Genomic DNA, 13,251 nt, shown 5'->3' with positions numbered 1-13,251 from the left:
TTTTTAAATCAATAAAGAGAAAAAAGGTTTGACAAATTTTGCTTAAACAGTCCATAAATTCTCGTGTCTGCAGGTTTGACTTATGGTGATAACCTGCAATAATAAAGTTTGCTTTGGGAAAACCACCGTGACACTGATCATTTCACAGTAAAGTGTAAATGAGCAGAGATTGTTTCCAATAGTACTAGTAGCATTAACCAGTCTCTATATTATATTGTTAGAACTGTCAGTGATGTGTTTCTGTCTGTGCCAGTTGCATTGTTAGAAATCTATCTAGGCTACTTCTATTTGTTGCAGTGATAAAATGGTCACTAGGACTGAAAAATAAAGGTGATTTAGTTTTAGTCCTACAGTCTCCAGTTCTTGCTGTTGTCTGACTGCAGAGGACAGTGTCAGCCTTGTTTGGAGAGTCAACCACAGTCAGATCACCCTGAACATCTCCAAATTATCTTCATATCAGGAGGGAATACACACATGTGAACTCAGGACGACTAAGAACTGACACCTTTGTGAGGATAAATGGTAAAGTGACAATGTTAGGATACAGTTGGTCAGACCCCCAATCATCTATGTCTGACCTGCAAAAACATCCAGGGACAGTTCAATTCAATAATTTTCAGTCAACCCTAACCCTTTGCAACAACTTTGGTCTTAGAAGCAGGAGGTGACCTGGTACTAAACAACAGTGTATATCTTTAAAAAAAAAAAAAAAAAAAAAAAAAAAACTAAAACAACATTCCACCTTGAATTTTAAGTTATTTTTTTTGTGTGTGTTTTGTGTTTTGAATTGCTGATTTCTCCTCCACACAGGAAGACCAGAAACCCGGTCAAACAGAGAGACATAAGTAGATCATTTGTATGAAACTTCTCTGCTATATAATAGACCATATTAAAGGAGGATATTGTTGTGTATTTCTTCATTTGGGTTATCGCTGATCATTTTCTATGGTATGCTGTAGTTTAAATTAGTTAATCCAACATCCATGATATGATAACACTGAACTCGCTCGAATGAGGATGAAACAGAAAATCACACAAAGGACTCATGACTGATGTGGTGGTTTATTTCGCTCTGAAGAAGTTGGTCATCAGTTCATGCTTTTTATTCTACTTTCATTCTATTTAACAGGTTCAGTGAAGGTGACGATCTCCTTTGAATGGTGAAGTCTTGTCTGACACCAACTAACCAGCCTCCAACTCCTCTCTGATTCAGAGGTGTCAGAGTCTTCAAATGAAGACTCCGATCACTCTGATCAGTCCAGACTGGATTAAAGGATTGAGTTTCATGTCATACTGACAAATTGAAAGAGCAAAAATACTTCTGAACTATGGACTGAGAGATTAAGTAATGATCAGATCTGTTTTCCTTTGTATATTTTTCTATGTATTTTCCAGCAGGGAGCACTGTCAACTCACCACTCACAGTCTGTAATAAAACAAACAAGATGACACTGCAGGAATGCTCCGCCCTCTATAATAAGAGTGGGTTTCTCTTTTTCTTCCTTTCAGTCCACTTTTGCAGCCTCACATGAAGTATTAACAGGATGACCAGGATCATCTACATCCTGCCTCTGGTGGGGGTTACTCTGCTATGGATGATGATTCTTATCAGAGGAGGTGAGTGTGGAGATCACTGACTCTTTTTTTAGAGCATAAAACGAGCATTTTATCAGATCATTTCGCATTACTTTACAAAAACATGTTAAAACAAGGCGGAGTCATACAGATGTGAAAATACAAAACTGATTGAGATCAAATAGTCTGACTATTCACATTCTATAGCTCACTGCCTATCAAGAGAAGGAGCTGAAACAAGGGCCACTGTACTTAGAAATTTTAGCCTCTTCGCTTCGAAAAGAATGGTGGAGGGTTGAGGTTTAAATAGGAACATCTGTTGTTATTATTATCTATTGCCCTTTATCATCATAATCATCATCATCATCAACAACTGGAATACTGGCAAACATTAAGAATTTCATTAACAGTGAAACAAATGAACTGCTGTTAGCTCAGTGGTGGAGAAACAGAGTGGTCACAAAATAAACGTTAGATGAAAACCAACAGAAGAGAGGGATGTGTAATTATATTGACAATGCTTGTGTTTGATGATTTTTGTTGTCATATTGTCTGTCTATTTCTGTGTGCTTACCTGTGTTCCTAGCTGTTCTGAATCTCGTCGTTTCACTTGGTTGGGTACCGTCTACCATCGTGTTCTTCCAGCCTCTTCTTGGTGTTTCCTTGTTTCATGTACATTTCATAGAAGTTTTTGGTTGCTTTATTTCTGCTGGATTATATCATTATCCAACATGCATTATCCTGGTCCATCTTTGCAGTGTCTTTCCAGCTCTGCTGTCACTCAACAGTATGTTTTCTGATGAAGCTCATTCTGTTGCAATAGATTTACAAGAAAAGGACGCACAAGACACACAAAGACAAAAATAAAAGAATGACAAGTCAGTTTGATAAATTTTAATCCATTTACATGATAAACTGCAGCTATGCAGAGGTGCTGATTGGGAAATGGGAACAGGTGAGCTATGTGTGGCATGCAGGTGGAACTGAATAGATACAACAGGGCAGCGATATGAATTGAACTAAACAGAAACTGTAATTGATATTTTCATTGAACAATGAACTGATCCTGATAAATTTAATTTTGACATGGATTTTATTCATGGTGTTTTATGTCAACATTCCTCTGAATTCATAAAACCTTTGAGATACAACTGAAGCTTCATATAATTATCTTTACAATTTTCAGCATGTTTAAACTACCTCAGCTCAAATGACTCAAACAGATCAAAGTCCAGAAACTGAACGAGAGGAATCATCCATCTATTAAAGGGGAACTACTGTTTTTCACAACCTTATTTCTGGCATAAAGTACGATCGTTTACTCACCGATATAACTTTTGCGTAATTTGTATTTTTTCAAGAGATAATTAGATCAGCGTATATCCATATAGTGGGAGTGACTGGGGCACCGAGACGCAGCTTCTAAATGACGCATTATCTGCCGCGAAACTCGTTCATTTCACCAATATTTTGTTATCGTACGCTAGTGCTATTCCCCGTTGAGTCCGAAATTAAGCTGTTATCATCATCCAGGGTTTGTAGATTGACCTACAGACCCCGGATGATGTCTTCTGACCTGGATGATGTCATCTCCGAGTGTCGTGCTTACCCGCAACAGTCGGCCTGTTTACCTGTAATTTGCTACTGCTAGTTTTTTACAACATGGCTGAATATTTTTCCAATTCTTAGGTTGTGGATGAACCATAGTAGTAGCAAATTACAGGTAAACAAGCCAGAGAAGACATCATCCAGGTCAGAAGCAGAATCAGAATCAGAATACTTTATTAATCCTTCAAGGAAATTGTTTAATGTGTCAAAAGACATCATCTGGGGTCGGTAGGTCAATCTATAGACCCCAGACGATCATAACGGCTGACTCCGGACTCGACGGGGAATAGCACTAGCATACGGTAACAAAATATTGGTGAAATGAACGAGTTTCGCGGCAGATAATGTTATTTAGAGGCTGCGTTTCAGTGCCCCAGTGACTCCCACTACATGGATATACGCAGATCTAAATATCTCCCGAAGGAATACAAATTACTTTATATGGGTGAGTAAACGATTGTATTTTATTCCAGAAATAAGGTCCAGGTTGTAAAAAAAACAGTAGTTCACCTTTAAAGTAATTTCAACATTATTTCTCATCAACATAACTGAGTTGTTTTTTTTTTTTTTAATGCAGGTCTCATGCAAGTCTTTTACTAAAAGACTTTATCTGATGTTTCAGATATTGAGGTGTCCTGTGTTTTAATGGAAAGATGCATCTTACCGTGCAGTTTCCAGATCGGCTCTGAAGTAATCATCCACTGGTTTCACTTCAGAAACGGAAAACTTCGCGTCCATTCGTTCTATAGCAAACGAGACCAGCTTGGACACCAGGACCAGAACTTCAGAGACAGGACATCACTGTTCAAGGAGCAGATCTCCAGAGGAAACGCCTCACTGCAGCTGACAGGCCTGAAGGTTCAAGACCAGGGTAGATACAACTGCTTCACCAGCACCATTCATGGAAACAAGGAGTCATTCATCAACCTGAAACTGCTAGGTATGAGAAACACACAGTTACACAGAAAACACAAGCAAATAATTAAGCACAAACAAATATAGTGTGGTGTATGTATTGTGTGACTGTATCATAAATAATGTATGTGCATAAAAGTGTCTTTAAAAGTAACTGTCAGTTAAATGATTTAACTTGTCAACTTCCTATGAGCACTGAACAATGTGACACCATCACGCAAATGTCACCTGTATTTAATGTACAAACTAGCCTTATTGCCCACCAGCTCTTTACCCGCTCTCTGAATTTTTGTGATTTAGTGCTTAGAACAGATCAAGTCATTATAGTAGGTGAGTTTAACATTCATGTTGATGTTGTTGACAGTCTTAGCTCTTTATTCACTTTATTAGACTCAACTGACTTTTCTCAGAGTGTAAACAGATCAACTCATTGTTTTAATCACAGAATCTTCATTACTGTCTGGTTGTCCAGATAGCTCTTTAAAAAGCCTCCAATTGATTCAAAATGCCGCAGCAAGAGCACTGATGGGAATTAGCAAGAGAGATCATATTACTCCACTTTTAACTTCGGTTCATTGGCTCCTTTAAACTTTGGAATATAATTTAAAATCCTCCTGCTTACATACAAGGCCCTTAAAGGCCTAGCTCCATATCTTAAATACCTCATTGTACCATATCATCCCAATAGATCACTTTGTTCTCAAAGTACAGGCTTACTTGTCGTTCCTAGAGAAAATAAATAAGTAGAATAGGAGGTAGAGACTTCTATCAGGCCCCTCTCCTGAGGAACCAGCTCCCAGACACCCTCTCTACTTTTAAATTTAGACTTTTTTGTTTGATCAAGCTTATAGTTAGGGCTGGACTGAACCATCCCTTCGTTATGCTGCTATAGGCCTAGGCTGCTGGGGATGATGCACTGAGCACATGTCCTCTACTCTCTTCTCTCTCACACCAAGCTCCTATCCTCTAATTTCTAAGTTCTTCTCTATTATTATTCATGCATTTCTGTGCTACTACTGTATAGCATGTTAATTTCTTGCTGCCCCTCTCTCCCAGCTATCTCACCTGTGATGGAACTACAATGGTCACTAACAGTTTTAGATTTATTATCAAACTCATGTCCATCCGCTATGTCCCCCCCCCCCCCCCCCCCCCACACACACACACACAACCCACCCAGCCATATGAGCTGGGTTCTGCTCAAGGTTTCTTCCTGTTAAAAGAGAGTTTTTCCTTGCCACATCGCCTTCTTGTTTTCTTTTAGGGCTTCAGGCCGGGTTTTGTAAAGCATCTTGAGACAATTGTATTGTTACTGACACTATTGAATTGAATCTTATTTTACAGCTCCAAACTATGAAGTCAACATTCATCAGGTAGGAAACAGGATCACCTGCAGCTCTAACTGGATCTATCCTGAACCTAAACTCACCTGGTCCACCACCCCTCCATCCAAAGAGATGCTCCAGTTCAGAACTACATTCAAGAAGACCGAACAGCAGCTTTACAACTTCAGCAGTTCTCTGATGCCTATAAACAGTGACAATGATCTGGTCTACACCTGCACCATCAGCACTCGCACAAACAACAGGAGAGCTACTTTGAGGCAAATATGTGAGTAATACTGTACATTTCATCTGACAACTAAATCAGTAAATCACCTGAAGACATAATGAGCTGGGACAGACAAGACCTGAGTGACAAACACCTGACCACCTTGAACACCCAAATGAGATCAGTTTTGACCCAGTCATTTGTAGTTGGCAGATTTTTAAGTAAGTTTCTTACCACAGTCTGAAAAAGATGTTGTGTTTTGTTATTTCAGGTTCTATCAGTGGGTCAAAGGCTGAAACAACACTCTTCTGCTCTTCCTCCAAAACTTCTCTAACAAACTTCAGCCTCATTTGGATATTCCACCACAGTCAGATCATCCTGAACAGGACCAGGACTGATGTCTCATCTACAGTGTCAGAGGAGTGGAGGCAGCAGGTAAAGGACGTATCAGAGTCAGGCAGCCTCACACTACAGGACTTGTCTTCAAATAACGAGGGAATATACACGTGTGAACTCAGGGGTGATGAGGAGACAATAATAAATGACACCTTTGTAAAGATAAAAGGTAAAGTACTAAAGTTAAGACCTTTCCGTGTGCATCAACAAGACCTGTTATTATCTGTTATCATGAGGCATTCAGGGACAGCTCAATGAACTGTTTTTGTATTTCAGAGAATTCAGTCAATGTTGGAGTCATCATCGTAGTAGTCGTTTCAATCATAGCAGCAGCAGGACTCTTCCTGGTACTGTACCATAAATGTAAAAAAGGTAAAAGATGTGCTGCCTTGTGTTTTGAATTCATTTATTTTATGTTTGACCTGATTTGTTCTGAGGACTCACAACTTTTCTCTTTAGGTCAACAAGAAAACAACTGTACTGCAGCCAATGAGTAAGTAAAAATTTTGTGTTTATTCACTGCTGCACTGTATGAACTACAGTAGTTAACATGTTAAAGGATGTTGTTGAGTTCATCAACATATGTGATATGAAAACATTAAACTCACTGAAATGAGGAGAAAACAGAAAAACACATGAAGGAATCATGACTGATGTGATGGTTTATTTGGCTCTGAAGAAGTTGTTCTTCTTGAAGGATACATTTAGATTTTTACTTTAACAAGTTTTGCTGAAGTTAAAAACAGTAATGACACATCTTGTATTATCTACACTAAATCAAACTCTGCAAAGCCTGATACTGTGATTTTGTAATGTGATTTACAAGAAACAGTTTTGTCTTCAATAGTACAGCAGGGATAGCCTTTTCTTTGTGATTTCTTCTGCTTACAAACCTAGAAATGTGAGTTCAGCCAAACCAGAGCAGCATTAAGTTGGTAGCTATTTGTTGAATAAAGGACAGAGACACTGTGAGGCTGTGCTACACTCTTCTTCAGAGATCTTCTGGTATCAGACTTGTGAAGTTCTTCCTGGTGTTCCTGTTCCACCTCATGTCCTGATGCTTTGCTCAAATTAAACCGCAAAGAGGAAGGAATAAGAAAAATAGACTGACGGACTGGAACAGACATAACTCTGGTTCCTCTTCAGAAAATATAAGATGAAGAGGAAATGCTCACATGCTGGATAGGCTGTTGGGATTTACTGTCTGACCAGGCCACAATGAGGAAATGTGATGTTGTGGTTGAGTGCACATTTCTTTCCTTGGTTAAGTCTAAAAGTCCATGAGACTGAAAATGCAAACAAGGCTATAAATGCTGTGGTAATGTTCCACTGGTTTGTTTCACATAAGCAAATTCCTCAAAGTGTAACTGTTGATTGGTCAGACAGGTTAGTGCTGAGAGTTTGTTGTAGCTTTAAAATATTGCATTAAAGACAATAGATGAACAATGTATGATCTCTACAGTGTAACCTGTTTATTAAACTAATTTATTTCAACCTCACTGATTCCAATCAAATATCTCTTAAGATAAGAGTCAAACTAAGAATTATAAACTTCCACAAGTTCTATCTGCACATTATGAGACATGTTCTCATTTGAGTTTTGATTCTTCAGACTCCCTTCAATTTGTTGTTCACCTGTGGCTGTAACTTTTTCTCACACAGAGAAACGACCATGTTGCTGGTACAAACACTGGTGTCCTCCACAATGAATCTCAGCCTCTTGTTTTTCTTTCGGTCCACTGCTGCAGCCTCTCTTAAAATAAAACAGGAAAATGACCTGCACCGTGTCTCTATTCACTTCCATTCCTGAGGATGATGCTTAATGAGGATTATTACGTCATCATTTCACAGAAAAACAGCACATCCCTTTAAAGCACACTTTAGTTATTTTATCCGAATAAGTTGGAACGTTTGATCAAATGTTGTCATTGGTGTTAAAATGAGAAACAGTCTGAGAGTGACCAGACTCACTTTTGCTACCTTTCTAAAAAACTCATTTATTCATTTTCCATTCTCTTATCCAAGGTCCAGTCGTGGTGGCAACAGGCTGGAACTCCAGGCGTCCCTTTCCCCAGCAACACATTCCAGCTCTTCACGTGGAATTCCGAGGCATTCCCAGGCCAGACGTCATATTATCACCCCAGCGAGTTCTGGGTCTGCGTGGGGGTCTCCTCCCAGCAGGCCGTGCCCGGTAAACCTCCAAAGGGAGGCGCCCAGGAGGCATCCGAATGAGATGCCCAAACCACCTGAGCTGCCCCCTCTGACTTGGAGATGCAGATCCCCATCCCAACCGCTTCACACTCGGCTGGATACCGTCCCAGTGCATGCTGGAGGTCACGGTCTGATGGAGCCAACAGAACCACCTGAGCTGCCCCCTAAGACTTGGAAGCGCAGATCCCCATCCCAAGCGCTTCACACTCGGGTGGATACTGTCCCAGTGCATGCTGGCGGTCACGGTCTGATGGAGCCAACAGAACCACATCTGCAAAAAGCAAAGATTTGATTCTGAATCTCCATTGTTGGACACCCTCCTCACCCCTACTGCGCTTTGAGATCCTGTCCATGAATGCCATAAACGGGACTGGAGACGAGGGACAGCCTTGGTGGAGTCCAACACCCACTGGAAATGCTCTTGACTTTGTGCTGAGGGATATGGACACAGCTCTCACTCACTAGTTATATAGGGACCGGATGGCACTTAGCACTGGCCCCCGTATCCCTCAGTAGCCACAGGCTTTCTCTAAGTCCACAAAACACATGTAGACTGGATTGTCAAACTCCCATGATCCCCTAAGCAGCCCCACTATGGTAAAGAGCTGGTCCATTGTTCCACGACCTGGATGGAATCTACATTGCTCCTCCTGAATCTGAAGTTCGTTATTAAATGTATTGGTCGGACTCTCCTTTCCATACATCTGGGAGTAAACTTTTCCAGGGAGGCTAACTAACTCTTCATCCTGAAAGCCATTTCTCTTGTGAAAGACTAAATATACATGCGATTTAAACCTTGTCAAATTGTATTTTATAGTTGTATCAAAGACTTGCTGCTTGCTGTCTCTTGTGTTCAATCCTGGTTTTCTGTGCTCTCATGGAGCTCAAGTGAATTTAATGGTTCAGTTCCATCCAGTGCCTCAGTAATCCAGTGAACCAGCACATACAACAGATACTCTTCTGAGGCCAGTATGTATGTGTTCCATCAGTATCTAACAGGAGGAATGATGGAGTCAGATCTGCTGGATTATTTACCGTTTCTGAGTATAATCTGTTGACAAGCTTGTCCACATGAGATCTTATTAAATATATATGTATGTTAAACTGCAGCAGTGTGTTTACTGTATATCGACTTTTCAGATGTCATTTCACTCTGAATGCAACACAAATGTCCAGTTTCATATTCATATAGTCCTGCATGTTGAAGTGATTTAATGGCCGTATGTTTCACCACAAGTGGTAAGATCTTCTTTCTCAGAGTTATAGAAATGATTCATCTTTAAATGGGGCAAGGAGTGGGGAGTTTTACAATATTAAATATAGAGGGACCGACAACGCCACCTGGGGACTTGCACCCTAGGATATAAAGAGCAGGAAAACTAATGTGATGCAAAGAAAAAGGGCACAGGGTCGTGACTGATGAGGCAGAGACGTAGATAAAGCAAATTTCTTTTATTGAATTTAAATAAATCAGGGATAAACCTAAGAAAACTGGAACTGTGGAGAAAAGATAACACAAGTATAGGAAAAATAACTGAAACAAAAGTGCCCCAGTGCCTACTTGCATGCAACGGGAGAGAGGTCCTCACCACAGTGCCTAGCCTCCCACCTGACAACACCCAGGCCGCACTGAAAATGCGGAACAAAAACTCCCTGAAACGCAAAGAACGCAAAAAAAGGTTAAACAACAAAAAGCAACAACCCAATTGATAATGAAACAATATCTCAAAACCAGGAAACAAGGGAACTTTAAACAAACAAACTTAATAAACCTGGACCAAAACTAAGCAAAAATGGCCAAAGTGAAGAGAAAGCACTAAAACGTGCAATAAGGCCAAAACAAAAGAGAAAAGCAAACCTAACAAACAGAACAGAACAGGGTAAGAAAAAACAACACCCTCAAACTACCACCACCAGGGACCAGCAAGAGGCTGATTTGAGCCACATGCCTTTTATACCTTTAGTCTGCACCTGGCAGAAGGAGGTATGGGAGGAGACTACCTGGGTTGCATTCACTACATAAATATTGTCATGAAACTGTCATAATTCATTTATCTTCTGTAACCGCTTATTCCTGTGAAGGGTCACGGGGTCTGCTGGAACCTATTCCAGCTGTCATCAGGCGAGAGGTGGGGTACACCCTGGACAGGTCTCCAGTCTATCCAGTCTAACACAGAGAGACATACAACCATTCACACCTACGGCCAATTTAGAATCACCAATTAACCTAACAAGCATGTCTTTGGACAGTGGGAGGAAGCTGGAGTACCCGGAGAGAACCCACACAGACACAGCCCTGCAAACATTTCGACGTCTAATAAACGTTGAAACGACGTCTAAACGTACACGTCGCCAGGAGGTCTAAAAGTAATGCTGAAATGCAAATTGAAACGACGTCGCGTTGCAACCTCGACGTCTTTTTAACGGTCGTAAACAACGTCTCCACAACGTCACGTTGTAACACAGATGTCTTCTAAACGCGCATTATTCACCTTCTAAAAATGATCCAGTAAATATTCTGATATATATATTTACAGCTGAATGTGTCGAGTTTTAGATGTTGTTTCTGCAGTGGAGTTAAAAAGAGGTTGACAAATGCAGGTAGAGAAGATGTTGACGTTGCGATCTGACGTCTTTTCAACCTTCATTTCAGCATTACTTTTAAAGCCCCTGGCTGCGTCTAGGTCTCGACGTCGTTTTAACGTTTGTTCAACGTCGAAATGTTATCTGTTCAAACTGACTAACTGTAAAAACAATTACAGTGTTTACATATAGATAATACATTTAATGAATAATAAATGATATTATAAATATTTTTTTGCTATAAATTAACACATTTATATAAATACATTGTATTAACAGAACCTACCTTTGGGGGGGAAATTATAAGTTTGAAAACACAAAAGTGCAATTTCTTTAAAGTTTTATTACACAAACATAATCAGAACAGTAAAAAATAATGAGACCAACATGATTCTTACACATACAGCGCTGGAAAAAGTTGAGACCACTTCAAAATGATCAGTTCCTCTGGTTTTACTATTCATAGCTGTGTTTGAGTAAAATGAACACTTTTGTTTCATTCTATAACCTACTGACAAAATTTCTCCCAAACTGGAAATAAAAATATTGTCATTTAGAACATGTATTTGCAGAAAATGGCAACAGGTCAAAATGACAAAACAATTCTGGTGTTTTCAGACGTTGTATAATGCAAAGAAAACAGGTTCATATTCATTTTAGAACACAACACTACTTTTCAAACTTAGGAGGAGTTTAGACATCAACATTGGTGGAATAATCCCAATTTTTAATCGCAGCAGTGGTCTTTTTATTTTTAGCTGTATGTGCAATAAACATATATAAAAAAAAAATGAGACCAAAACTGTTAACACCAACACAGTTGAAAAACACTTTGTAGGCGATCACAATCTCCTCTGGCCCCCTCTCCCTCCTATCAATGGCTCCTTCACCTGGAGTGGAGATCCTCACTCTGTCATGTGAAGCTGGAAAAACATTTGAAGTATATTACTTAACAATTCTTAAACACATCTTGGGAAATTGTACACTGTTATACCATCTAATTCACCTACGTACATACTACATACATCACATGAATGTTAAGTCATGAAACAGACATAAATTGCTTTTTGGTTATATTTACATAGGCCAAAAAGTCCCAGATAATGATAAAATAAAAACATTACCTGATTTTAAATATTAAAAGCATTGTTGATTAACAAAGCGGACAATTAGGCATTGCATTGGGAGTCAAATTTTTATATTCACAATCCGTTGAATGTTAACATTTTAACAGCTAATCAATAGATTAGGCTACCATTGTTTTTTTATGAAGATAAATTCACATTTTCAAATTATCTTGGGGAAAAAAATGCATTTTCTGGACACCTCCATGTCAGCTGGTCTGTATAAGTGCTTCACTGATTTATGTCTGGATTTCTAAACTCCAATAGTCCAAAAATATCAGAATATTAGACAGAAAGCACATTGCAGAGCCCTGTTTCATGTTAGCCGAGTGAGCAGCTAGCTTGAAATCCACTCGACAGTTAAACACATAACGCACGGTCGGTCAATGCCACTTTTTAAAACACAGAAAGCTGCATATGAACCTACAGTATATGATATGAACACGTATAAACCGTCTCTAATGTTTTATGTCAATGAACTTACCGAAAAAACTGTTCGGTACGTGCCGTACTTCCTTCTCTGCAGTCGTGTTCCGCTGCCAGGTTTGGAGTAGAAGGTCCCGCCCTTTTCGCCTCTGATTGGTTAGAAGGGCTCTCACCCGATTGGTTGTATACATTTATTTTTTTCATCTAGTTGGTTTGTGGTCGAGGCGCAACCTAGACCTATTTTAAACTCGTTTCACGGTAGAGGTCGCCCCTTAGACCTGCCGTCAACCCCCAGGTTGATGAAATGTTTGCAGGGAGGGAGAACATGCAAACTCCACATAGAAAGGCCCAGTCGGCCCATGGATTCAAACCCGGGACTTTCTCACTGTGAGGCAACCACCTCACCACTGTTCCTCCCCAACTGTCATAATGTCCTATGCAAATAAAATGTGATTCCATTAAAACGTTGAAAGTCTTTAAAGACTGATTATACTGAAAAGTGTTCCTAATATTGCCATCGATCTGTTCATGATTTCAGAGTCTTCCAAGTCTTCTAGAGTAACCGATCATCTTGTCTTCAAACTAAACTGACTTTATAACTGTAAAAAGTTAATGAGGCGGCAACACCGTCTGGTGGCCTTTAGAGGAACTGCAGCTGACCTCAACAACAGCTCTCTATCGGAGCCCATTGAGAGAATCAGTGGGAAGCTTCCAGGAAATAGTCGTGTCCGATGAGTAGTTCAAGTACATAGATCCAGTAGTTCAGGAGTAAATTGTATGATGTTCAGGGGACTTATAAACATTAATACACACAGTAAATACACACATCCTCAGTGAACTGCCTCTTTGGTGAGCCTGAAAT

This window comes from Chelon labrosus (genome assembly GCF_963514085.1).
Source record: "Chelon labrosus genome assembly, chromosome: 18".
Lineage (NCBI taxonomy): Eukaryota > Metazoa > Chordata > Actinopteri > Mugiliformes > Mugilidae > Chelon > Chelon labrosus.
Note: the sequence above shows the minus strand (reverse complement) of the source record.